Source organism: Chlorocebus sabaeus, chromosome 8 (assembly GCF_047675955.1).
Source record: "Chlorocebus sabaeus isolate Y175 chromosome 8, mChlSab1.0.hap1, whole genome shotgun sequence".
Lineage (NCBI taxonomy): Eukaryota > Metazoa > Chordata > Mammalia > Primates > Cercopithecidae > Chlorocebus > Chlorocebus sabaeus.
In genome coordinates, this window is record NC_132911.1 from 126579893 (window position 1) to 126606548 (window position 26656).

Here is a 26656-nt window from a genome sequence, read left to right on the forward strand (position 1 = left end):
GTGTGCACCTCTAGTCCCAGCTACTCGGGAGGCTGAGGCAGGAGAATCACTTGAACCCGGGAGGCGGAGGTTGCAGTGAGTGGAGGTTACAGTGAACTGAGATGGGGCCACTGCACTACAGCCTGGGGACAGAGCGAGACTGTCTCAATTAAAAAAAAAAAAAAATGAAAGAAAGAAAAGTAAGGACCTTCTTCAACCAACTGATCCTGTAATTAACCATCCAAGCATTTGTTGGTTACCAATTTTGCACTAATTCCTGTGGTGAACTGTCAGCCAACCACTATGAAAGCCAACATTTGAATCACCTAGTCTAATCCCCTGGGGCTTTATAAGAGAGGAAATGGAGGCCCTCTCTAAGTTGTGAATTGCCCAGGATTCCTCTGCTACTTTAAAATGTGCCCACGTCAAAGCTCGCTCCAGAACAACAAACCATACCCGTGACACAAACAGCACTCCCCCCTCCTCTACGCTTACATGAAGGAGCGAGCATGACAGAATGTTTCACCACTCCCAGCCCTTTTGATGATAAGCCTCTACTTTTGATCCTGATCACCACCTACGGTGTGCAGGGCAAGAGAGTCAGCCCAAGCCTCATCTCCCCACACAGCTGCAAGGTTTGAGGGAAGTGGGTTAGGCAGTGGCAGCTCTTCCCTCCATCACAGAGAAAGAAAATGACACATACAAGATCAAACACTAACTAGCCATGGAACCTGAGCTAGCACCCTTTGTTTTTGGCTTGTGCGCCACAATTTTTTTTATTTATTTTTTTTTTTTTTTGCTTGTTTTTTAGTATTAGAATTTCATCCAAAGTTCTCTGACAAAGATAGTTATTTAAAATTGGTGGTGGTGGGGAGGTAAAAATGGGGGAGATAAGAATCCAGAGAAGTCGTCTATTAAATATCTTTTTGGTGAATTTCGACTTTCTTTTTTAGCTTATGTTTTAAATTCTGGAATTTTGTTCCCAGAAAATAATACTGTGACTTGATGATCTCCACAGAACAGAGGACTTGGTTATAGCTCTTAGCCCACCAATAATCCGTGGAGGAAGACTGAAGGCTCAATTTCACTTTCAGTGACTGCTGGGCTAGGTGACCTGGCAGCATCCTGACGTCCAGGAAGCATCCTTTTCTCCCAGATTCTGGAGGAGAGTCCTGTCCTCCTGACTCTCAGTCCTCTGACTTTGCTTTGTAGGAGTAATGGGCATTTACATTTACTTTTCTTTTCTTTTCTTTTTCCTTTTTTTTTTTTTTTTTTTTTTTTTTTTTTTTTTTTTTTTTTGAGATGGAGTTTCGCTCTTGTTGCCCAGGCTGGAAGCAATGGCGTGACCTCAGCTCATTGCAACCTCCACCTCCCAAATGATTCTCCTGAATCAGCCTCTCGTGTAGCTGGGATTACAGGCATGTGCCACCACACCTGGCTGATTTTGTAGTTTTAGTAGAGATTTAGTAGGGTGTCACATGTTGGTCAGTCTAGTCTCAGAATCCTGACCTCAAGTGATCTGCCTGCCTCAGCCTCCCAAAGTGCTAAGATTACAGGCGTGAGCCACCACGCCTGGCCTAAATTTACTTTTGAGAGAAGAAAATGCTTTTTACTCCCTCCTAGCTCATCTGGTACAGCAGGAGTCACCTTGTCCTGCAGTTCAGATGGCCTTGATGGCAGAAGACACCAGTCACCGTTATGTCCCTTTCATCCCAGCCCCCATCCCATCTTGCCCTCTTCGCCTGTCCTGGATTCACACAGTAGCTATAGCCGGAGTCATGGTCATCCCTAGTGTTTCTGCTGTGAGGCGCCCCCGCAAGGAAGCCTCAGTGCGGTGCCTGCAAACCCTGGCTTCTGCAAAGACTGGAAGGGAGTATCTGTGTCCTGGACAGCATAGTACAGCCCCCGAGCTGTAACGGCCACCCCTTGTTCAGAGTAGGTGATCAATAAATATCTGTGGAATTTCTGAGCCAGGCAGCGTTGATGGACCCACAGTGACACTTATCCGGGACACAAGCAGTTGGAGACTTGGCACATTGGGAATTTGTTCTGGCAACTGATGAAGCATCTTTGCAACATGTGTTATCAGTAACCCTACCTTCAGGTTAACAGTGAGTGCTTGATTTAATCATGACAATAGCTGTGGTCACTAAAAAGCCAAGTATTTTCCCAAGGCGGGGGGGCAGAGAGAGAGAGAGAGAGAGAGGATGCAGAAGCAGAAGCTAAAGAACTAAGAACATTTTTCTTCTTTCAAAACCATGTGGGGAGCTTGCCTGAAAGAGTTGTCAAAACAAAACCTACAACTGGAGTTATGGCTTGTGTAGACAGGTGCACGTGCATGCAAACATACAAATACACAGAGCCAAAACACAGCGCAGCTCAAAAGTTAAATATTTGTTAGCCTTTTGCTTGACGGTATATAGGTGTTTGTGTATAACTTTAACAGCATAAAAGGCACATGAAAGCTGATGATCAGTTTTGTAAGTTCCAAGTTGCAGATACTCAACTCTGCAAATCAAAGCTTTTGATGAGCGAAGAGGCTATACATTTTCTGTAGTGTTTGGCAGTTTAAAATAACAACCCATGAAAAAATTTGTAATTCTAGGTTCGCGGAAAGAGACCATTTATTGCTAATTACCTGCTTCATTATAAGTATCTGTAATAAAATTCTCAGGGCATATTGTACAAATTATCACTTTAATAAAATAATGACTTAAGTAAACATATTCCTGCAAATTTCCCATAATGACTCTTTCTGTGACATGGAGTTTCATAAGTTAGGACTTGACAACCATCCTCACGAACAGGTTTTTGACATGGGTCTTATATTTGAGGACCCTGGGAACACAGGGGGATGTTTTCCTTTCAGAAGATGAGTCAAGAGACTAAGAGGCCCGGCACGGTGGCTCACATCTGTAATCTCAGCATTTTGGGAGGCCGAGGTGGGAGGACTGCCTGAGTACCCAGGAGTCTGAGACTAGCCTGGGCAACACAGTGAAACGCCATCTCTACCAAAAAGAAAAAAAAAACACACAGCCAGGCTTGGTAGCACACACATAACATATGGTCCCAGCTACTTGGGAGGCTGAGGTGGGAGGATCACTTGAGGCTGGGAGGTAAAGGCTGCAGTGACCCAGGATTGCACCACTGCACTCTAGCCCAGGCAACAGAGTGAGACCTCATCTCCGAAACAAAAAGGGATTAAATAACGAGGCAGAGACACTTCGTAATATCTTCCCTTGCCCTAAACGCACATCTGGAGGAAGATGACTGCCAGTTCTGGACACTCTGGCTTTCTGTTTGGATGCACTGACTTGGAACTTTTCTACAATTCTGAAATAAGTATGAGGCCTGAGAGAAATTCCACATGCAGACAGGGGTCAGAAGACCTGGGATCACCCTGCCCAGCCACCCATGGCTGCTGACTTTTGGTGGGTCATTTATCCCCTCTCCGGCCACAGTTTCTCCACTTAGAAAGTGGAGGTGGTTGTACAGTTCCTGGAATCACCTTTCTTTTTTTCTTTTGACAGAGTCTCACTCTGTCATCCAGGCTGGAGTGCAGTGGCACAATCTCTGCTCACCTCAGCTCATCTCGGCTCAGCCTCCACCTCCTGGGTTCAAGCGATTCTCCTGCCTCAGCCTCCCAAGTAGCTGGGATTACAGGCGTGTACCACCACGCCCAGCTCATTTTTATATTTTTAGTAGAAATGGGGTTGCACCATGTTGGCTAGGCTGGTCTTGAACTCCTGGCCTCCAGTGATCCACCCACCTTGGCCTCTCAAAGTGCTGGGATTAGAGGCTTGAGCCGCCACGCCCAGCCTGGAGTCACTGTTCTTCTCAGCAGTCTGCAGCTGCGTTCACTGCCCAGCCCCAGGTAGCAGGGTTCCTGCAGGTAAGGCCTGTTGCTGTCAGAGGCCAGTGGCTGCCCTTGCATAGCCTGTTGACTCAGGCCTTTCTTGACCTTGGATGTCAGGACTTGCCTTTCCACCCAGATTGCCCCCACAGAACTGTCCTGATGTTTCCATGGAAAGCCCGCATGGTGTTGAGCAGGCAGGCTGCCTGCGTGTCCCCTGCTCGTCCAAACCAGGGGATACCAAGGCAGTGGTGGGTCTGCAACTGATTTACAGGGAAGCTTCAGGAAAGGGAAAGAGAAAGGGGACAGGGGAGCAGGGCAAGAGATGCGTTCCGAGTCCCAGCGCCTGACTGGTGAAGTGAATGGGTTGTGTCTGTGACAGGGGCAAGGCTGGCAGGGGCTGCCTTTCCACCCTTCTCCTCTGGGGTGCTGTGTTTATTGACTGCTCTGGGCATCCCTGTTTCTCTTGGGAAGTCACTCTTGCCAGAGGCGGAGGAGGCTGGCAGGCTGTCACCCAAGAATGCTCCCCTGCATCCCGCTGCCCCCACTCCCACCCCACCCCACCCCGCCTGCAGTTAGAGCTCTAGGGGACCAGCGGGCTGCAACAGAGATGTTTTTGGAAATAAAGAAGAAGTGACCCTGCAGGTGGTGGTAGTGGCAAGGTCTGAGTGGTCAACCCGAATTGAAACTTCCTCTCCATCCCCTGTTCCTGTTCTGAGCCTGGAACGGGGGTGAGGACTTGGGGATTTGGAGACCTAAAAGTGAAAGCAGCAAAGCAAATGCGGCCAGATTTCCCCCTCCCTCTCCCCACCCTACCCCTAACAGACAGCCCCCACTGAAGTAGTGGTGACGTGAGCCAGGCTTGGCAGTGTCACCACGTGGCACCTTTTCGTTAAGGACCATGATGGTGGCCCTGGCCCCACCTCAGATGTGCCACTCTCTGTTGCTCCTCCTGCAGGCTTTCACTGGTGGAGTCTGTGTCTTGCCTCTTCAGTCTCAGCTCTCCTGTCACCTCCACCAAGAAGCCTTCTCTGAAGCACACCCTGCCCTGTCTCTAGACCAGGATTACTCCATCTCAGCCCATTCTGGCCTGGATCATTCTTTCGTGAGGAGCTGTCCTGTGCATGGTAGGGTATTTGGCAGCGTCCCTGGCCTCTGCCAACTCCATGCCAGCAGCACCTCCCCTCCAGCTGTGACAACCGAAACTGTCTCCAGATTATGTCAAATGTGTCCTCGGGGGTAACACGGTCCCAATCTCCTCTTCCCCCATGGAGAACCCCTGGACTAAATCACACCCTCTGTTCTGTGTTCTTCACTCTCTGAAATGGTTTGGTTTTTCTTCTCTCTTGGTCCCAGTAGTATGCCCCCGGCAGCTCATTATCCTCATCTGAGCTTTTGAAACTCCCAATGCCCAGCCCCACCCCACATGATGAAATCAGAATCTCTGGAATATGGGTGCACATTAGAGAAGTTTCCCAGGTGAGCCTGCTGGGTGGCCTGTTTGAGGCTCACTGCTGTCTCCCCCCGGAGGAGAAGCCATTAGATGGAGGGCCGGGGCAGGCTTTGGTCAGTATGTAGAATAGGGCCTGGTGCCTGGCAAGGACTCAGCGCTGTAAGAGTCAATGAATAAACAAACACTGCAGAAAACCCATCGTCACTGGTAGATGTTTGCAGGGATTCTTTCATCTTTGCCATTTATTTATGTATTTATTTATTTTTTGAGACAGAGTCTTGTTGTCACCCAGGCTGCAGTGCAGTGGCAGTCGCAGCTCGCTACAACCTCCGCCTCCTGGGTTCAAGTGATTCTCGTGCCTCAGCCTCCTGAGTAGCTGGGACCACAGGTGTGCGCCACTATGCCCAGCTAATTTTTGTACTTTTAGTAGAAATGGGGTTTCACCTTGTTGGTTAGGCTGGTCTCCAACTCCTGGCCTCAAGTGATCCACCCACCTCAGCCTCCCAAAGTGCTGGCATTACAGGCGTGAGCCACCATTCCCGGCCCCATTTATTCAGTCATTCATTCAACAAACATTCATTAAGGGCTTGATAAATGCCTGGTGTAATGCTGAATGCTGGGGAGGCAAGGATGAGGAAAACCTGGCTCCTATCTTCTGGGAGTCTCCAGTCTCCTGGGAGGCAACATAGGCGGATGCACAAGGTGGCCCGTATAGTGAAAGAATTGCTAGGCTGGAGGTATGCAAAAAGCAGCTAGGACATAGTATAAGCAGTGCCTGAAAAGACACTAGAAGGGAGCCCAGTGTCTTCCAGTGAGGTGTTTTACTTGCATTTCACACTTGAACGCCATCACAACCCTGCACCATTTCCCAGCTGAGGAAACTGAGGTTCTGGGAGGTCACCTAACTCCTTGGGGTTACCTGCCCATCTGTAGCCCAGCCTGGTCTCAAACCCAGGTCTGTCTCACTCCAAAGCCCTTATTCTTTCCAACATACAGTGCCTTGTCCAGAGCTGAAACTAGAACGCAGGGCCGTGGATTCCCTTGTGCACACAGCGGCCACTCTGTTGCCTCAGTAGGTGCATACCATAAACCCAGCCCCAGCCATCCCCCAGCTGTAGACTCCATGTGTGTTCCTGCCCATGGTAGGTTACCTCTGAAGTCCCTTCATCTCAACTCTTGCATTCTGTGACACTAAGAATCAGGCTGTCTTAGTTTGGGATACCCAGATGCAGACCCCAAGGCAAAGCTTCAAGTGCAAATAGTTTATGTGAGAAGTGAAGGAAGACCTAGGTTGGGGGTTGGGGGTGGCAGGAAGTGAGACCTGGAGAGAAGGAAGCCAGGAAATAGAACGTTGTCAAGCAGGTGACCACAGTGGGGAGCTCTGGGTGCCAGCACAGATCACATGCCTCAGCGCTGTCCTACCTGAGTACTGAGACGGGCATGGAACCTATTCACCAACTCCCATCAGTCACTGGCCGTGGGCTGCTCCCTGAAGGGGCGTCATTCTCCCGTACTTCAGGCCTGGCATGTGGGGAACAAAGTGGCCACTGAAAATCAGAGTGACCCCCCCACCCCAGCAAGGAAACACAGGTACCAACTGTCAGAAGTGAGGCCGATGTGCACTGAGGTGGGAAGGACAGGGGGTCATGGGCCAGCACCACAGCATCTACTACGGACTCAGAGGAACACCTCATGAAGATCTTTTTTTTTTTTTTAAAGTTGTCAGTCCCACTTATGGAGCACCTGTTGTATACAGAGCTCCATGCCAGGTTTAAAAGTTCGAAATGAAACATAAGAGCCTCTGTCCTAACGGAGCTGGCTGTCGTGGGTAGATTGCCAGAGCAGGCCCGTATAGGCATCATCTCTCTACAAACATTGACATCAAAATGTCTAAGTCGCATCTCCTCAGCCCAGCAGTTGTGGCTCCTCATCACTGGGACCTGGCCTCAGCTCTGTCATTACTCCTCCCTGTCCCCTGCCTCGAGTTCTCTGCTCTGGGATTTTTGAACTGCTTGTAGGACCTGAACAAAAAGTCCTTCTCTGTTTCCATCTTCCCTCTAAACCTTTGCATATTCCAGTTCCTCTTCCTTGTTGCCAGAATAGTGCTCCATCTTTCATGAGTCTGGTTAATATCACCTCCTCTGGGAAGCCTTCTCTAACTCCCATTCTCATCACTAGTTCCCAGGTGAGCTTGGCCTTTGCACAGTTTCCTGTTCTTATTCCTATCAGATTAATCATCACACACACATGACTGTAATTGCCTTTTTACTTACCTGCAAGCTTTCAGGAAATCAAGGATGAATGAGTCACTTCCGATGGCATTAAAGTAAGGCTTGGGAATGAAAGCTCGGCCTGAATCTGAAACTCAGCTTAACTACTTCCTAATTGTGGGGCTTAGGTTGAACTGTGTGCCTCAGTTTTTCTATCTGTAGAAATGGGCCCAGTAAGACTTCCTTTACTGGGGCATTTGTGGAATTTCTTGGTCCCTACCCAACAGAGCCACCTAGAAAAGCAAGAAGAAACCAGGGAGCTGACAAAGTCATCACAAGTTTTATAATCCAGAAAAGGGATGCATCTGCCTAGGTCAATTTGTATGCATTACAGAAAACTCACGAACACGGCCCAGAACACAGTGTGTACAGGCACCAGAGTTCGGGTCCCAGCAGGAAAGAAATGGTACACACAGAGTGGCGAGGACTGAGTAAATGGAGGGCCTGATTACAGAGAAGAGTGCAGGGTTAAGCAAAGTCAACAAGGGAAAGGGAAGCACCAGGCTCACAACAGCTGAAAGTCCGACCTCCCCTAGGCCTGAAGGTCAAGACGAAGAGTGGCCACTGGATCTCAGGCAAGGTATAGCTGTGGGAGAGTGACTGTCCCACATGACACTGAAGAACAGTCATTTTACACAGCTGACATTTACCTTGTGCCGATTATGGCCAGCCATTGTTCTAAGCACGGTAACTCACGTCAGCCTCATTTATGGAGTATTACTGTTTGCCCCATTTCACAGATGGGAAACCTGAGGCACAGAAAGATGAAGTAATTTGCTCTAGGTCTGATGATAGGGGAGGGGGAGTGGGGATATATACCCAGACCTCCCGTCCTTAGACCCTCTGATCTCATGCCAGTTCGTCCCACTGGTAGAGCTCACTGGTAGAGGGTGGAGGGCGAGGATGTGCACTCCCAGAGTCCACAGGGTGGAGAAGGGTGGACAGTGGAAGGGGACCTTGGTGAGTGGGAGCTCCTATTTTCCCTGCTGCTGCTGCTGTTGCTGTTGTCATTGTTGGATCATCAAAGCCTGGGACAATGCCTGGCTCCTACTGGGCAGGCGCAGGTATTTTCCAATTGAATCAATGAACCATTGATCTATTAACCACAAATTATAGCCACACCACTTGCGCCCTGCATAATGTATTTATTGAAAAATGAAATTGAAAATATTATCCTTTTAAGCTTCTGGTAATGGAGGAAATGGTTCATTCCTAAGAGTTTTAATAATATTACATTATTTATTGACTCAGGGAACTCTTTTTGACATTTATTCAGGATTTCCAGACTGCATGGGAAGAAAAGCAAAAACACTGTAATCAGCGTTACAGGTAGAAATAAAAAAATAGAGTTTTCTTTTCAAATTGAAGTGTTAGGCACTTGAAAATAGCCTTTTACTTTAGATGGAGAGCTTAACACTCTGCCTAAGACATCTAACCGGGATTTGTGGAAACCACGTGTTATGCCCTGAGCACAGTGTCAGGAGTGAGACTGTGGTGGGTGATGAGCAAAGGGCTTAGGACTGACGAAGGGTATTGGAGGCCAGGCTGGCCACATACAAGTCAGGAATAAGAACTGATGCTTACTGTGCACTTTTATGTGCCAGGCCTTCTCCTCAGATACATAACCACCTTCTAGGGTGGATACTGCCATTAGACCCATTTTGCAGATGAGCAAACCGAGGCACCGGGAGAATAAGTAATTTGCTCAAGGTCACTCAGGTAGTAAGTGGAAGACCCCTAACTCTGGACACTATCTCTTAACTGCTGTGCTTACTCCCTCTTTATTAGAGAATGGTAGAGGTGAGGTCTCAGCTTTACCCCTTTTATTTTACAAATGAGGCTCAGAGAGAGAGAGTGCAACTTGTCCAAGGTCACCCAGCCTTGTTATTGGGAAAGTTCAAATGGCCTTAGTGCCTGCTTCTAATTCAGAACCATCCTGTCACCTTGGGCAGGTCACTTACCTTTTTTCAGTTTATCTACTCATCTGTAAGATGGGGCTAATTATTATGCCTTTAAATACTTTTAAGAGATTAATGATCATTTCTGTCTTGATGCCACTTAGATGTGAGCACCAAATACATATATATATATGCCTCAGGTCAACTTCAGGGTTTTAAACAACAACAATACTAGTAGTGTATTAGTCCATTCTCATGCTGCTAATAAAGACATACCCAAGACTGGGTAATTTATAAATGAGAGAGATTTAATTGACTCACAGTTTAGCATGGCTTGAGAGGCCTCAGGAAACTTACAATCATGGGTGGAAGGGGAAGCAAACATCCTTCTTCACATGATGGCAGGAAGGAGAAGTGCCAAGCAAAAGGGGGGAAAGCCCCTTGTAAAACCATCAGATCTCATGATAACTCACTCATTATCACTAGAACAGCAGCATGGGGATAACCGCCCCCATGATTCAATTACCTCCCACCAAGTCCCTCCCATGACATGTGGGAATTATGGAAACTGCAATTCAAGATGAGATTTGGGTGGGGACACAGTCAAACCATATCAAATACTAAGTAATAATAGCATATAGAGCACGGGCTGTGGTCAGGAGAGTTCAAAGCACAACGGTTAACCCGTGTAATTCATTATTTATAATCCATAATTCTCACCACACTCCTTCCAGATTTACAGCTGAGGAATCCATTATGGAGAGGAGAGTGACCTGTCAGATTACCAAAGATAGTAAGTGAATGCCCTTACCAAGATTTGAACCTGACTAGTTTGAGTTGGAGCTCCAAAGCACTAGCTAGACAATTAACAAATATTGTCAATGTTGTTTCATTTTGTGCTGCATGCACTTTTTCTCCAGCAATAGCTATAGTCACAAAACAAAGCGAGACTCATTTCTTATAAAAGCTGAATCTGGAAGGAAATTGGTCTTTTTTGCAACCTTCTAACGGAGATGGTGATAAATGCCATTAGTTCCATCTCACAGGAGGAGAGACCAGAAGCTGTGAGGTTCTTGGAAAGGAATAGAAGGGCCCAGGAGACTCAGCCTCTGAAGTGATGTTGGCAGTTGTATCATAACAGAGAGATGGGAGATGTCTGCAGTGGCTGGAGAAGGACAAACGTGAAGACACTAGAAAGAGGAGTTGGGGCCGGGTGCGGTGGCTCACGCCTGTAATCCCAGCACTTTGGGAGGCCAAGGTGGGCAGATCACGTGAGGTCAGGAATTCAAGACCAGCCTGGCCAAAATGGCGAAACCCCGTGTCTACTAAAAAACACAAAAAAATTAGCCAGGCATGGTGGTAGGCACCTGTAATCCCAACTACTAGGGAGGCTGAGGCAGGAGAATCGCTTGAACCTGGGAGGCGGAGATTGCAGTGAGCCGAGGTGGCACCACTGCACTCCAGCCTGGGCAACAGTGAAACTCCATCTCAAAAAAAGAAGAAAGAGGAATTGGCAACTAACCTCACAGGGAAAAGAAAACTCACTTCTGCATAATCCCATGCTGGTATTTAGTTATGCCCACTGTGAGTGCTTTTAGACAACAAGCAACCCAGAAACCAGTGTGCCTGAGGGGGCCCGAGCCACACCCTTGCCCCACATGTCATGCACGGGGCCTGAAGTATAAGAGCAGGACCTGGACAGAGGCAGAAGTGAATTTGAATCCTGGCTTTGCCCCATGCCAGCTATGTGACGTTAGGCCACTCTGCTGCCATTTCATCATCTGTAAAGGGAGATCATCATTATATCTACGTCATCCAAATTGTTTGAAGCATACAATAAATCCTGTAGTTAGAGAAGTCTCTGTGAGTTTTCAGAAAGAGTTAGAAAAGGTTGACTTTGGGGAGTGTGTTGGGTAGGGGAGGTGGAGGGCTACTTTTCATTAGAAGGTGATGGTTTTCATTATAAGTCTCGGTAGTGCTTGATTTCTTGACCATGGGCATGTATCTCTCTGCTAAAAAAAAAAAAAAAAAAATATATATATATATATATTTTAAAGCCTCTGAAGAGATCATGTAAATCCAGCGTTGTGCCCAATGTTTGGCAAAGAGTAAGAGCTTAATAAATGGCATAAATGAAGACGTAAGTGCCAGCCCTAGAGGCCGTCCAGTGTGCAGGCTTAAGAACTGGCTCAGCTACTTATGAACTGCAGTGACACATAAATACCCTTCATCTCTATAAACGTTAGTTTCCTTTTCTGTAAAATGGGGGGTAGTAACCCCTGCTTCCTTGGCTTGTTTTGAGTATTAAATGCAACAATATAGGGAGAATGCTTGGCTCAATACCTGAGACCTTGTACACATTCAGTAAGTGGTCACTATCATTTCACTGTGGTCAGAGATAACGTGAAGCTGGGAGCGATAGTGAACATGTTAGATGACAGATACAGCTTCCTGAAGGATCTCAGCAGACAAGAAGAATGGAGCAAATGCAGCAATTCAGAGAACAGCATCGAGTCCCACATGAGCAGGAAACGCGGCCCTGAGATGTCACGTCCTGCGTGGGTGAGGCTCTGTGGACGGCAGGTCCTGGAAGGGCCAGCAGTGAGGGGCAGGATGTGTATACATTTTTAAACAGCATCAGTAGCAGAATGGTGTCCAGCCAGTAGCAGCCCCTTTCCCCTGGGGTCACAAACCTCACTGCAGAGTCATGCCCATCAAAATGGGCACTCCGAAGAGTGTTGTATGTGAAGTGGAACATCCACAGACTAGCATGTCAAAAGGGAGTAGCTGGGATTATAGACAGCTTGGATCGAGGGTACCGAAAGTTTTACTTTTTAAAATTGGGAATGTTTGATGTTAGAGTTTTAGGGGTCAGTAAAGGGCACAGCCTTGTTACCTGACCAGGTTCAGAATCAATGGAGAAAGACATAGGAGTTGAACAGGTGGAAATCAAAATATCCACTTTGGACTGAGTGCAGCTTATACCTGTAATCCTGGCACTTTGGGAGGCTGAGGTGGGTGGATTGCTTGAGCTCAGGAGTTCGAGACCAGCCTGGGCAACATGGCAAAACCCCGTCACTACAAAAAAAAAAAAATTAGCTGGGTGTGGTGGCACATGCCAGTGGTCCCAGCTAGTAGGGAGGCTGAGGTGAGAGAATTGCTTGAGCCCAGGAGGTTGAGGCTGCAGTGAGCTGAGATTGCACCATTGCACTCCAGCCTGGGTGACAGAGCGAGACCCTGTCTCAAAAAATAATAAAAGAAAAAATATCTACTTTGTTACTGATAGAACCAGACTAGAGAATATGATGCAGGTTTACTGGCTCAGTGGTCTTTCTAGTGCTGCCTGCCCTGCATCCACGCCATGGAAGAACCCGACAAGGGGAACTGGGAACCTGGCAACCAGACACACTTACCCAGGGCCAAGGCCACGGCCGCCCTCTGATAGGGGCAGACAGAACAGAAAGAGAGGGCCCATCTGTGATGCTTGCAGGAAAGTAATGTTTGAGTTGAGAAATGGTCCGTGAGTGGCCGTCACCTGCCAATCAGGCCTTTACTCCACTTTCAGGGGTGAAGAGAAGGAAGGCGGGATGGTAACAGGTCCAGAGCCTTGACATAAGGACCCTTTCTCGTGGAAAGAAAATGTGTGAGGAGTAAAAATCCCCCTTTCACATTTAAGAAGGTTGCCAAGAATTTAATAAGTACTCGCTTTGTGTATCCGTGCTCTTCATGCATTCATTCAATAAATCATCAAATATCTATTGATCACCTGTTTTGTACCCAGTTCTCTTCTCAGGCTCTTGGGTTCAAAACTTCTCTCACGGAACTTACATTTTTGGCCTGGGGAGAGACAGACAGTAAGCAATAATCATAATAAGTAAGGAAATCATAGACTATGCTAGAAAGCGATCATTGTTATAGAAAAACAATAGTAACCTAAGACTTGAAGGAAGTGGAGGAGTGAGCCCTGGGGCTTTCTGGGGAAAGAGAATTCAGGCAGAGGACAGCTGGTGCAAAGACCCTAAGGTGGGAACGTGCCTGAGGGGTGTGAGAAAAGTGAGGAGTCCAATGTGTGCAGCAGAAAGGGCCATGCGTTCTGGAGATGTGGGAACCAGATGGAAAAGAGCCTTATGGGTGATGGTCAGGACCTCATGCCTTTCAGTGAGTGATGTGTTATGTGGTTCACATCCTGTAGCAACTCTGTGATAGTTGTCCTTACCATCCCTTTCTTTATGTGAATAAACTGAGATGCATTGCCAAAAGCCCCGTTTATTTTATAACTGAGAAAATTCATACCTAGAGTAGCGAAGCAACTTGCCCAAGGCCACAGAGTGGGAAAAATGGCACAGAGCTGGGGTTTGGGTCCCCTGATTCTTGGTGCAGAACCCTTTCTCCCACATCTCTGCTCCAGAAATGTACTTCCTTTGAAGGAAGTGACTCTGGGCCTCTCTTGAAGATTCAGATATAGATCCTGGAGCTCTTAACACTGTGCTTTGCTGCCAGATCTTCTATGTTGACTACAATATTTCCTTCCTAGGAAGAGGTTTAATGTGGAAAACCTGAAAGAGGCTAACACATTAAACACGTATGTTAGTAAATCCTGGAGGAGGGAAGGAAGGCCATTGACCGGTGACATGGTGGTGACATCAGTCATAGTAAATACTGATACCAACTGATTGCTTCCCATGTGCCTGGCCCTGTTGTAAGCTGGTGATGTGTGGTAGTTTAAGCATTCCTTACCACTATTCTAAGAAGTAGGTACTGGGCCAGATGCGGTGGCTTCCACCTGTAATCCCAGCACTTTGGGAGGCCGAGGCGGGCAGATCACCTGAGGTCAGGAGTTCAAGACCAGCCTGACCAACATGGAGAAACCCCATCTCTACTAAAAATACAAAAGTTAGCCAGAATGGCGGCACATGCCTGTAATCCCAGCTACTCGGGAGGCTGAGGCAGGAGAATCACTTGAACCTGGGAGGCAGAGGTTGCGGTGAGCCGAGATTGTGCCACTGTACTCCAGCCTGGGCAAAAAGAATGAAACTCCGTCTCAAAAAAAAAAAAAAAAAAAAAAAAAGAAGAAGAAGTAGGTACTGTTACTACCCTCATTTTACAGTTGAGGAAACTGAAGCAAGAAAGATGAGCTAATGTGCCCAAGGTCACTCTGAAAGTCATAGCCAAGAGCATGTGTCCATTTCCCATGGGTGTCTCGGGAATGCATCAGAGCCGCCTTTCAGTTTCCTGTGCTGTGACCTGAAAGATGCACCTCCGTTATAGCCTCCCATCAGACACAAAGACTTTCAGAGCTCGACTGGCATGATGACTTTCAGACACCTCCCATGAAAGAAGTCGCCGAGTAGATGCCATGTCTTATCCCCTCTCTGACGTAGAGCATGAGTGTTTCCATTTGCTGTTATTTGAGTAGAGAAAGAAGCTATCCCATAGATTGAAAACAGGACTCAGTACAGGTTGAATATCTTTTATCCAACATGGTTGGGACCAGAAATGTTTCAGATTTTGATTTTTTTTTTTAATTTTGGAATATTTGCTGAATACATACCAGTTGAGCATTTCTAATCCCAAAATCCAAAATACGAAATGCTCCAATCAGGATTTCCTTTAAGCATCATGTCGGTGCTCAAAAGTTTTGGATTTTAAAGCATTTTGAGTGTCAGATTTTTTTATTAGGGATGCTTAACCTGTATATGCTAATCTGCTAATTATGATGATGATTGGCATTTATGTAGTGCTTATTCTCTCCAACAGACTATCACATACAGTCATTACATCATTCAGTCCTCCAAGGATTCTGGGCGGTAGACATTCTTGTCCCCATTTTATAGATGAGAAAGCTGAGATGAATCGGTGGAGGCTAAACGATTTGCTTAGTCATACTACTGATAAATTTCACAGAGAGAGAAGACTAGAACCCCAATCCAGACCCAAAGTTCACACTGCTAATCTATGCTGGCTGAACAGCTGCACTCTGAATATAGCCCTTGCAACTCCCAGAGGCAACAGGTCATGAAGAGCCAAGGCAGCTTCCTGGGGGTATCTACTTAGACTCAAAAAAATATTAAAGAAGCCAGTTGCTAGGATTGGCTCTCTACTAAAAAGGTTGTTTTTATTCTCCGGGAACTGGCTGGCTGCATCTGTTTCACTGTTGGATTGCTGAAGGGTTGACACCCACTGGCCACATTTAGGAGTTCGTGTTGATATTACTGTTGTGAAAAAGCACATATTGGTCCTCACCATCTATATGACTGTGATTATTTTTCTCTCTCCCATTTCACGCAACTTTTGCTCACAGCCTACTTGGCATAATTGACACATTGGCTCAGGCCACCAGGTCTGCCAACTTGGAGCCTTGGATTAGTTAGATCAGTTATGACAGATGTGATTATTTACAAGAAAATAGAAGTCACTATAATTAAACCTTCTAAGGAGTACATTTGGGTGGAGAATGAGAAAGCACAAGTTGAATCTGGCATGATGTGCTTGGATTTCAGCCCTGAGCAGGTTCTTCTCTAGCCCATGAAAGAAGGTGTTGGGGTGTCTGACACCCTCTGTAGACACCGCCATCTCTCAATTCTGCTGACACAGCTATTGATAAATGGAAAGACCAGGTGGTAGAGCTAGCATTAGATGGGGCACCCAGTAGAAGTGGGTTTAGTTCTCAGCTCAGCCACTAGTCCCTGGCATCAATTTGTTTTTTTAATCATAAATGGGGATAAAAACATAACCCTTACCTCATCCTGGATCTGGGAAAATTAGCAGTGATAAAGTAAGACAGGTGTCGAGCATTGTGCCCAACATAGGCACTGAGTATTAGATGTTCCTGCCTTTCTTGAGCCCACAACTTAATCTCCTTGAGTCTCATTTTTCCATCAGAAAATATAGATGATAAGCATCTTATACAGTGGATGTGAGGGTTGGAGGAAATGAGGTATATGAAAGGGGCTTCATAATCATTTGTTGCTGTTTCACACCTGTCTTTCTGTTATTATTTTTATACATGTCTCTTAATAGTTCCCATTTATTGTATGCACCATGGGCCAGACACTACAGTGGGCAGGGTCGGCTTCTCCGCTAGGTTCAGTAGGCACAGTGCCTAGAGTCTGTGACACTTTGAGGGGCCTGGAAAATGCTCATTTTTATTGCTCTTAAAATCAGAAGGAAAAAAGTGAATATAATAACAACGAATATAAAATCAAATATAAAAATAATAAATACAGGCATACCTCATTTTATTGCACTTCTCTGTATCACGCTTCACAGATACTGTGTTTTATAGCAAGAGAACTAGAATTAGAAGTGGAGTCTGAAGATGTGAATGAACTGCTGCAATCTCATGATAAAGTTGAACAGATGAAGATTTGCTCCTTATGAATGAGCAAAGAAAGTGGTTTCTTGAGATGGAATCCACTCCTGGTGAAGATGCTGTGAATGTTATTGAAATGACAACAAATGATTTAGACTATGACTTAAACTTAGTTGATAAAGCAGCTGCAGGGTTTAAGAGGATTGACTCCAATTTTGAAAGAAGTTCTACTGTGGGTAAGATGCTATCAAACAGCATCGCATGCTACCTAGAAAGCTTTTGTGAAAGAGTCAATCAATGCATCTAACTTCATTGTCGTCTTATTTCAAAAAATTGCCGGCTGGGCGTGGTGGCTCATGCCTGTAATCCCAGCACTTCAGGAAGCTGAGGTGGGCGGAACACCCGAGGTTAGGTGTTCAAGACCAGCCTGGTGAAACCCCGTCTCTACTGAAAATACACAAATTAACCAGGTGTGGTGGTGTACACCTGCAGTCCCAGCTACTTTGGGAGGCTGAGGCAGGAAAATCACTCGAACCCAGGAGGCGGAGGTTGCAGTGAGCTGAGGTCATGCTACCGCACTCCAGCCTGGGCAATAGAGCAAGACTCCATCTCAAAAAAAACAAAAAAAACAAAAACGGAAATTGCCATAGCCACTCCACCCTTCAGCAACCACCACTCTGATCAGTTAGCAACCATCACCATTAGGGCAAGATCTTCCACCATCAAAAGGCTAAAGGGGCAGATTATTATTAGCATTTTTTAACAGTGAAGTATTTTAAATGAAGGGTGTGTTTTTTTTATGTATACTGCTGTTGCTTATTAGACTATAGTACAGTGTAAACAAAACTTATTGCACTAGAAAATAAAAAAATTCGTGTGACTCACTTTATTGTGATACTTGCTTTATTGCAGTGGTCTGGAACTGAAGTCTCAAGGGCTCCAAAGTATGCCTGTAATAATAAACATAATAATGAATCTATCTTTTTTTTTTTTTTTTTTTTTGAGACAGAGTCTTGCTCTGTTGCCAGGCTGGAGTGCAGTGGAGCGATCTCGGCTCACTGCAACTTCCGCCTCCTGGGTTCAAACGAGTCTCAATAATGAATCTGTCTTATATCCATCTTTATACTGATACAGCTGTAAAGCTTCATTTTTATTTAGTTATTCTTTTTTTTTTTTTTTTTTTTGAATAGAGGAAGGCACCTACAAAATCAAAGTGCCAAGGGCTCACAAAAGTCATATGCAGCCTTGGTTGTAGGAGCTTTGCAAATATTAGCTCAGTCATTCTCAGAAAGGTTTTTCTAATTCTCATTTTAGAGATGAGGAAACTGAAGCTCAGGGAGGCTAAGAAACTTATCCAAAGCCTATTAAGAGGCTATGTTAGTCAGACTGGGCTAACAGCTGTAACAACCCCAGAATTTAAATGGCTTAACACATTAGGAGTTTATTTGTTATTGCCATAACAATTCAGGGTGTATGTTTGGCAGGCAGTATTCTATACAGTGATTCAGGGACCCAGGCTCCTTTCCTCTGGTGGCTTTTTCTCCCTCGAGTCCTGGGAGCTCTGCATGCAGATGGTGGATGGAGAAAGAGAGAGAACAAAAAGTGGGGGATTTTTATAGGCCAGGCCTGGAATTGGCCCACATCACTTCCACACACATTCCACTGGCCAGAATGCAGTCACATGATCATAGCTAACTGCAAGGAAGGTTGGAAAATGTAGTGTAACTGCATGCCTGGGCTAAAGAGAGGAACACAGATCCTGGGGAATACTCGCAGTGTTAGATTCCAGCCCAGGTCTTCTGCACACAATGCCCGCGTGCTTTCCACACCCTCCTTAGCTGATTCTTATCACTCTTAGCTCCCACAAGTCCCCTTTAGAGGCCCTTTTATCCTGCCTCACCTGCCCACTCACCGTGCCCAGCACCAGACCTTTGCCCACTCAGGATCAGTTGCCGTTTAAGGCACTAGGAAGAGGCATTGGGGAGCTTCCCAGGCCAGCTTGGGGAGGCTGCAACCAGACGTTATGCTGTCTATATCACCCAATCCCAGGCCCACAAGGCACTGCTGGGCACATGCAGAAGCCAGGGACTACCTCCTCAGCATGGGAAAAGCAGGCTGCAAAGAGGGTTTCAGAGGGCCAGGAAGGAGGAAGTTCAAACTGAAGTCTTGGCTGCACTATGAACCTTGGGCACGGCATCAGCAGTAAGGGGACAGTGCTAGATCATCCTGCAGCTCTAAAATATGACAGTCCTGGGATTACTGCCTCTTGCCAGAAGTGAACTGTGTGGCCCTGCCCCTAACCCATCAAGTGTGCTGCCTTTGGACACCCATAATCCTACAAGACAAAGCTGCAGGAGCCAGCTGGAGGCTAGATGGCCTGTGGACACTCTCCTGTAACTGCTGGGCAGGCCTGGTGACCCTGGCGATGGCCTGGTGATGCTGGTGTTGGTGGGCACTCAGCTTCTCTAGGATCAGGCCAAAGCTGTCTATTATGAGATCCTTGAGTGGAATCAGCATATCTCCCTCCTCCAGGAAGCTTCCCAGATCGCTCGGCCCTCAGTGGTCCCACCTCTTCAAAGCTCAGGGCCCTTGTTATCATTCAACCTAAAGGTCCTGGCTTGCCTCATAAGATTTCTCATCATCACCCCCTTTTTATTTGCTCTTGGCCTCGGAGGCAAGGAATCCAGGACCACGTTTAGAGCCAAGTGAGTCAGGGACTCTCCTGAGCACTCTGTAAGTGTCATACGCTGCAGGGCATTTGGTCAATTCTAACATTTCATCCTGATTTACAGTCGAACTGGGTTTTTGTAAAGAGAGAGTTGGCATCCAGGCAACATCCTTCTCTTTATTTGGAGTTGAGAAGAGCACACTAAGGAAAATTAGAAAAACAAAAAAACATTTTGTCCATAGTCATCTGAAATGTTCACAATCATATCTTCATGTCTGCAAGGCGAATATGACCATGTTTCATCTCCAGGTCTGTGTTGGACACAGCACAGCCCCAGTCAAACCCGGTCATCTCCCTTTGCTGCCATTTGAGATATGATCGATGCTGGACCCGCTCCCTCCTCCCTCTCTGCCTGGTTTCTCGCCCCTCAGATCAGGCTGTCACTGTGGCTAGCTTGAGGGGTGGCCATGAGGTCTAAATGAGGGCGGATCTATATGGAGACAGCACTTGGCCCCGGGCTCTCCCGCATTCCCTGTTAGTCTCTCACACAGGCACAAAACCTTGCTTTAAAAATGTGTCTTACGATGAAACTTGGCATCCAGGACGCGCCCCGTGAGGAATTTGTTTTTGTTTTAATGCCGAGGACGTTTGCATGAAAACAGGATCTTTGTTGCTTAGGAATTGATCAACTCCTGCTGCTGCTTTCCCCTGCTGAAGCACCAGTCCCATATTTGTCACAGGAAAACGAATAACTATAGGGATGGCTGGGACCTCCACAGATGGAGGACAGCGGCTGCTCAGGGGGTCGCAGAGGCCACGACGCCAAAGGAGAGAATCAGGAACCCATCTCAGGCAGAAGCAAGCTCGCAGGTAGCCACGTCCTTAGCCATAGGACCACAGCAGGAGTGAAGATTTTTTGTGGGTCTAGTTTGTTCTAGCTGCTCAGGGGAGAAGAGAAGGAAGAGGGAAGGCGTTAAGAAGCAGCCTCCACCTGCAAGGAGCTGTCTTGAAGGACAGACGGGAGGCCAGTGCATGAGAAGACAGTGGTTGGACCCAAAGTAACAATGAAGACCCCAAGCAACTGAGAGGAACCAGTGCCTGCAGCAGGGAGGCTGGGAGTGAGACTGGGATCTACTACCTACCCACAAGGTCACTTTGTGCAGGCTGCCTGACCACTCTGTACCTCTGTTTCCTCACCTACAGAATGGCACTCTCCCAGCCTTATGGGATGCTCTGCGCTAAATGCATGGCATAGAGTAAGCACGCCAGCAGTCCAGACTGTTATTCCCAGCATGCGTGCTCGTACTAGATGCTCTCCGTCCTCAGGAAGAGATACCCGGATGGCCATAGAAGGCTTTTTAGAAGAAGGACTTGAACTTGGTTTGAAAGGAGGAGAGAAAGATGAGCAGAGACCTGGGAACACGAGTGCTCTTGGTGTTTGAGTGGCCAGACCAGGACATATCTGCATCCACTGCAGTCGGTTCCTAAGGAGATTTTCCAGGCACTATCCAAGAAACCAAAGTAGAATTGCCTGCATGAAATTGGAGGGGGGTCCTGCTCCATGGGAACCCCAGCTCATTTTTGGCCTCAGCCTGGCCCCACAGGAATCGGCATAGAAAGGACAAAGTTGGCTGGACGCCGTGGCTCACGCCTGTAATCCAAGCACTTTGGGAGGCTGAGGCGGGCGGATCACGAGGTCAGGAGATCAAGACCACCCTGGCTAACACAGTGAAACCCCGTCTCTATTAAAAATGCAAAAAAATTAGCTGGGCGTGGTAGCAGGAGCCTGTAGTCCCAGCTACTCGGGAGGCTGAGGCAGGAGAATGGCGTGAACCCTGGAGGTGGAGCTTACAGTGAGCCGAGATCACACCACTGCACTCCAGCCTGGGCGACAGAGGGAGACTCCATCCTAAAAAAAAAAAAAAAAAAAAAAAAAAAAAAAGAAAGAAAGAAAGGACAAAGTTGAGGAAAGCCCAGACTGGGCACTCCACTGGGTGAGGCCCTTCCTTTGCCTCCAGGCTTGGCTTCCAGAAGGCAGTGAAGTGGTTACATCCAAATACCCACAAGAGGCCGGACACCTTTCTCTCCGGTATCCTTAATATATGCTAATCAAAGCTGAGAGCCTGCAGAAAATATCCGCTTGGCCAAAGCCCCACACCCTCGCCTTGGCTGGCCTGCCCACCCTCTCCCGGCCTCCCCTCCCATCTGCCTAGCTAAGGGCGTCCATAAATCCAGCTTTCAGAGCTTTCAGGGGTTGGCGAGACTGCCGTGGACCTCAGTCACATCACGATGGAAACAATTGAAAACCACTTGGCAAAAAGAAGGGGTGATCTAATGTTTGATAGCAAGAATACAGTTTTTTTCCTTGCCATTCTTACTCAAACCCAGGGGGAATAGCCAGCTGCTCTCCAGTGCCTGTCAGACCAGTACCCCCAGGGTCCCTGACTCTTGTCCTCTGTTCCAGAGGAAGTCCAGGCTGTGGGGTTGGCTGTGGCCTCCTCGCAGGTCAAGGAGGAGCAGAGCTGGCCCTGCCTTTCTGACTGGCCAGGCTGCCTTGGGCCCCTCAGAGGCGAGGAGATGGCCACAGGGGCCTGCGGAGAAACCCATATATAGAGCCTGGGGAATGTGGGCCTCTGGCAGGCGGCCTGGAAAAAATGGCCGTGTTCTGAGGGTGAACGCCGCCGAATTATAAATAGCACCCGCCTCCCTCCCCTTCAGGCTTGCTGTGTCTGTCACTGGAGAGTTGACAGTTAAAATTCAAGAGGACTGAACAGGACAAGGGAGCGGGAGCGGGGGATGGGGGAGATGCCGGATTGTGCAGGAAGCTCAGCTGCTGTCTTGGGATTGATACGGAGAATTGTCACCAGACGACGGGGCTGAGAGAGGGATGCATTTGGGGTGGCAGAATGACTCCTGATTTTATGCATTTTTATAAGCTGAATAAGAATGGAAGGAAAACTAAAGGAAGCTTCAACTCCACGAGATGGTTTTATGGGTGCTTTAGAAATAAGAATAAATAAAATAAAAATAAGAATTTAAAAATAAGAATAAAAATCAGCTGCCTCCAAATATATATAAAAGGTGTCACTCAGGTTTCAAAAGGTCAGCCACCCTGGCTTCCAAATCAAAGCCTCCGGCCAGGTGCCCACACAGGCCCATGCCTTAAGCCTCCTGCCAGAAGGTTTCTTAGTGTGCTTTGATGTCTCCCTGACATGGAAGCAGCAGGGGTGTCTCCACCTGCTCCGAAAACCTCTGCACGTTGTGCTTACCCAGCAGAGGGTGATGATTCAGGAGGCATCAGAAATGAAGAAAGGAAGGAGTGTGCAGCCCTCGCTGTGGAAAGCCACACAGCCGTTCACACCTGGGTAGCAGGGAGGGGTGGGCAATGTTCCCGCAAATTCTAGATTCTGGAGGAGGGGTGCGCTGGTTCTGCAGGGACCAGGAGTCCCTCTTTGTGTCCTTGGCTCTCCTGGCACCTCCTGGGAACCAGCTGCCAGGCCTCCTGACTTGCTGCCCAGCCCTGCATGGACGGGAACTAGAGTTCTGCTGGGCACTGGGATGGGATGCAATGGAGGTGACCAGGAGCTTGTTGGGGGCTGGGCCAGCTCCATGGGCATCTGTGCCTCCTCCATGGGCATGCTAAGTTATAGTAAGAGCTTATGGCCTTTGTTTGAACTGTTGGCGCTTTGGCTTCCATAGCAATGATTTGCAAATACGTTAATTTATTGGCTTCTCTCCTCCTGCCTTGATAAATTTCATATCTTACGTCCTTTGAAGCCTCATTTGAAATCAAACACTTAAAAAAAAAAAAAAAGGAGCACGCAAACCTTTGTTATCTTTTGGACACTTCTCAAAAGAAGATCCCTGGACCCCACAGGATGCAGGCAACACACAGATGTGAGGTGAGAGTGGGTAGACGTTGGAACTTGACACATGATGATGCCACAAGCATGACTTTATTTATTTATTTATTTATTTATTTAGAGATGGAGTCTCACTCTGTTGCCCAGGCTGGAGTGCGGTGGTGCCATCTCGGCTCCCTGCAACCTCCAACTCCTGGTTTCAAGTGATTCTCATGCCTCAGCCTCCCGAGTAGCTGGGATTACAGGCATGCACCACCTTGCCTAGCTAATTTTTGTATTTTTAGTAGAGACAGGGTTTCACCAGGTTGGCCAGGCTGGTCTTGAACTCCTAACTTCAGGTGATCCACCTGCCTTGGCCTCCCAAAGTGCTGGGATTACAGGTATGAGCCACTGTGCCCAGCCTAGTGTGACTTTAAAACTGTGCTTCTAGGAGCCATATTGAGAGAGGATGCTTCAGAGGCCCAACAGAAAGGGGCCTTCCAGACCCTCGCTCCTATGTCAAGCAAAGCAGCTCTACTCTTACTGCTGTTAGGTATTAGATTGCATTTTGAAAAAATGAATTTCGTGCCTTAAAAAGCTTGGAAACTAGTGTCATAGCTTACCCCATGATTTTAGTGCTAAGTGAACAAAGGCCCAGCAAGGGAAGGGGATTTTCCAAAGGTCAAGACCTCCACTTGGGTTGCTGCTGTGATGGCAGCTCTTGTTTTGGGAAGGGAAATCCCAGAGGTTGGAACCAAAAGGGGCCCGAGAGAGCATTTTATCAACCCCCTCCCTTCAAAACCTGAGGCCCAGGGGACAATGGGATTTGCTCAAGGACCAGCAAGTAGCAGACCTCAGACTCAAAGCCATCTCATAGGAGGCATACTCATAAAAGGAGGCCTGATGTGCCATAAAATCTCCACATGGCAGGATTTGCCCTGATGGAGACAGCTTCCCGGAGGAAGTGGTAACTGAGCTGAAAAGATGACTGGTGACAAGAAGGTGACGAGAGCCTCCCAAGCAGAGAGACTGCTCCCGGGTTTGGTCCAGTGCTCATCTCCCCACTCCTGGGAAGCAGAGGTCTGGAAAAGATGACAGCTCTCAGAGGGTAGACTGTTCCCATCTGTCTCTGCATTGACTTCTTGCCGGGGGCAAAGTGGGAAGCCAGCGACATCAGCACCTGCCAGGTAAGGCCTGTGCCTGGGCTATCGGAGTGGTCCTCCGGTGGGTGTGGGGCCTGGCGGATGGTGAATGGAGACTGCTCCCGAGAGAGGCGTTTCTGCTGGAGCTGGGCAGGCGGTGGCTCGGGGTGGCAGGCTGGAAGGCTGGCTGCAACGGGACTTGAATACATAATGTACCTCATCCGATTTCAGCTGTGAGAAAGTCCAGACAGCCTCCTCTAGACAGGAAAGGACATTGCAGGGACAGGTGGTTCGTTTTCTGTAAAATTCCCTATGAGCTCCTTGGGGAGAATGTTAGTAACTCTCTCAGGACGTGTCCTTCCCATGAATACAGCATGTGTCCTGGTCTGGGTCCCAGATCTTGTGTCTGCTCTTTGGGTGTCAAATTTATTCCTTTATCAAGACAGAAGGAAATCTTGGGCAAAGATCCCTGGAATTGGGGACCTTGCTCATTGTCTCTTGGCCACATGTTCTTTACAACAATGTAACAGCCTAGGAGAAGGATTCCTGTTCTTACACTCAGCTCTCTCTGACATGTGAAAAACTAGCATCTGCTCAGGCCTGCAAAGGCCATCTCGTCTAACCATGGGTTAAATGTACTGTCCATCTTCGTGAACCCTGCAGAACCAGCGTGAATCCAGGGCAGCTGGGGAGAGTTTGTGCAGTGCTTTGCCAATCCTGAAGTCAAGCAGAGACCTCCCAGTTGGGGGTGGATGATGAGCCTCCTATATGAAAGGTCTTACTTTGCATTTGTGAGATTCAGAGTCTCCGTTCTAACATGAGCACCCGGGTCTTGGGAGTATGAAGATCTCACTTTCTACTCCGACTGTCTCCATGCCCGCGTTTCTCAAAGCATGTTCTCAGAAGCAGTCTTGTCATTTCAGTTTGGGAAATGCATACTGATCTAATGGATATTAGATCTCTGCTCAGATATGGACACCTCTGAGGGGTCTTCCCAGACCAGTTACGGCGGCTGTTGACACCTTCTATCCACTCATCCTGCTCAGTTCTTCTTCAGAGTACTTTTACCTCCTGATTTCATACTTACCTGTTGACTTTTGCGTAGTCTGTCTTCCACACAGTAACGAAGCTCTACACTGTAGGGCACTTGCCTGTTTTGTTCAGGACTGTATCCCTGGCACCTCAAACACTGTCTGATTTAATAAAACACTGTGTCGAATGAACACGTGAATCAATTCAGACATTCAAACCCTCAGAACTCCCCCACATATAATTCTGTTTAATTTTGTTGAGCTCAATGTATTTTCAGACTTCGTTCCCGTTTTCTTTCATGCCTGTCTCATCTCATCACTTAGTCCTGAGTCAGATCTGACCCTGGGAGGCTGGCCTTGTCCGCCCTGTGGAAACCTGCTCTTTCTCATCACCAGGATGCATTCTCTTTATGGCATTAACGACTGGCAGAAATTAGCTTGTGTACTTAGAAGTTCACCTGCGCATTGGCTGACTTCCTGATCTCAGCTCCATGAGGACAGAGGACAGAGCCTGTCCCATGCACCATTGACTCTAAGTGCCTAGAACATACAGGGCCTAGGAGATGCTCAGTAGTGATTTGCTGCATGGAGAGATCTCTTCGAATGAACCCTCACCCATAGCCCATAGAATGGAAATTCCAACCGAACACGCTCTGGGACGTGCTGTTCTCTGTCAACCCTCGCAATGAGTTGTCAGCCATTGTACAGTGGCTCTTCCTCTCTTCCATCAAAATACAAAATGTCATAACTGGAAGGTACCTTAGATACCATCCAGCCCAGTGCTCATGTTTTTCAGAGAAAGAAACAGGCGGTCAAAGAGGATCACTGGTACCAATACAGGGCCAGTCCCCTAGGTCCCCCATCTCTTGGTCTGATTCTCCTCCTGTATGAGTTTTCTATGGCTGCTGTGACAAATGACCACAAACTGATGATAGAAAACAACAGAAATTTGTTATTTGACAGTTCTGGAGTTTAAAAGTCCAAAATGGACCTCACTGAGCTAAAATTAGAGTGTCGGCAGGGCTGTTCCTTCTGGAGGTCAGAGGGAGAATCATTTTCTTGCCTTTTCCAGTTTCCAGAGGCTGCCCATGTTCTTTGACTTACAGCCCCTGTCCATCTTCAAAGCCGGCAGTGATCAGTTGAGTCTTTCTCCAGCCACATTATTCCAACATTGACTCTCCTGCCTGGCTCCTTCACCCATAAAGATC

At 47.5% G+C, this 26656-nt stretch overlaps 1 protein-coding gene across 3 annotated transcripts in view; it reads left to right on the forward strand.

Moving 5' to 3' along the window:
• Positions 1-26656, forward strand: part of ZHX2 (zinc fingers and homeoboxes 2) — a 191607-nt gene that overhangs the window by 17301 nt on the left and 147650 nt on the right. The window contains exon 2 of one of the 3 annotated variants that reach the window (XM_008001457.3): positions 24206-24462. The exons of the other annotated variants lie outside the window; for them this stretch is intronic. The gene's annotated coding sequence lies outside the window, so the exon portion shown is untranslated. The remainder of the gene's footprint in view (positions 1-24205; positions 24463-26656) is intronic. 3 annotated transcript variants of the gene reach the window in all.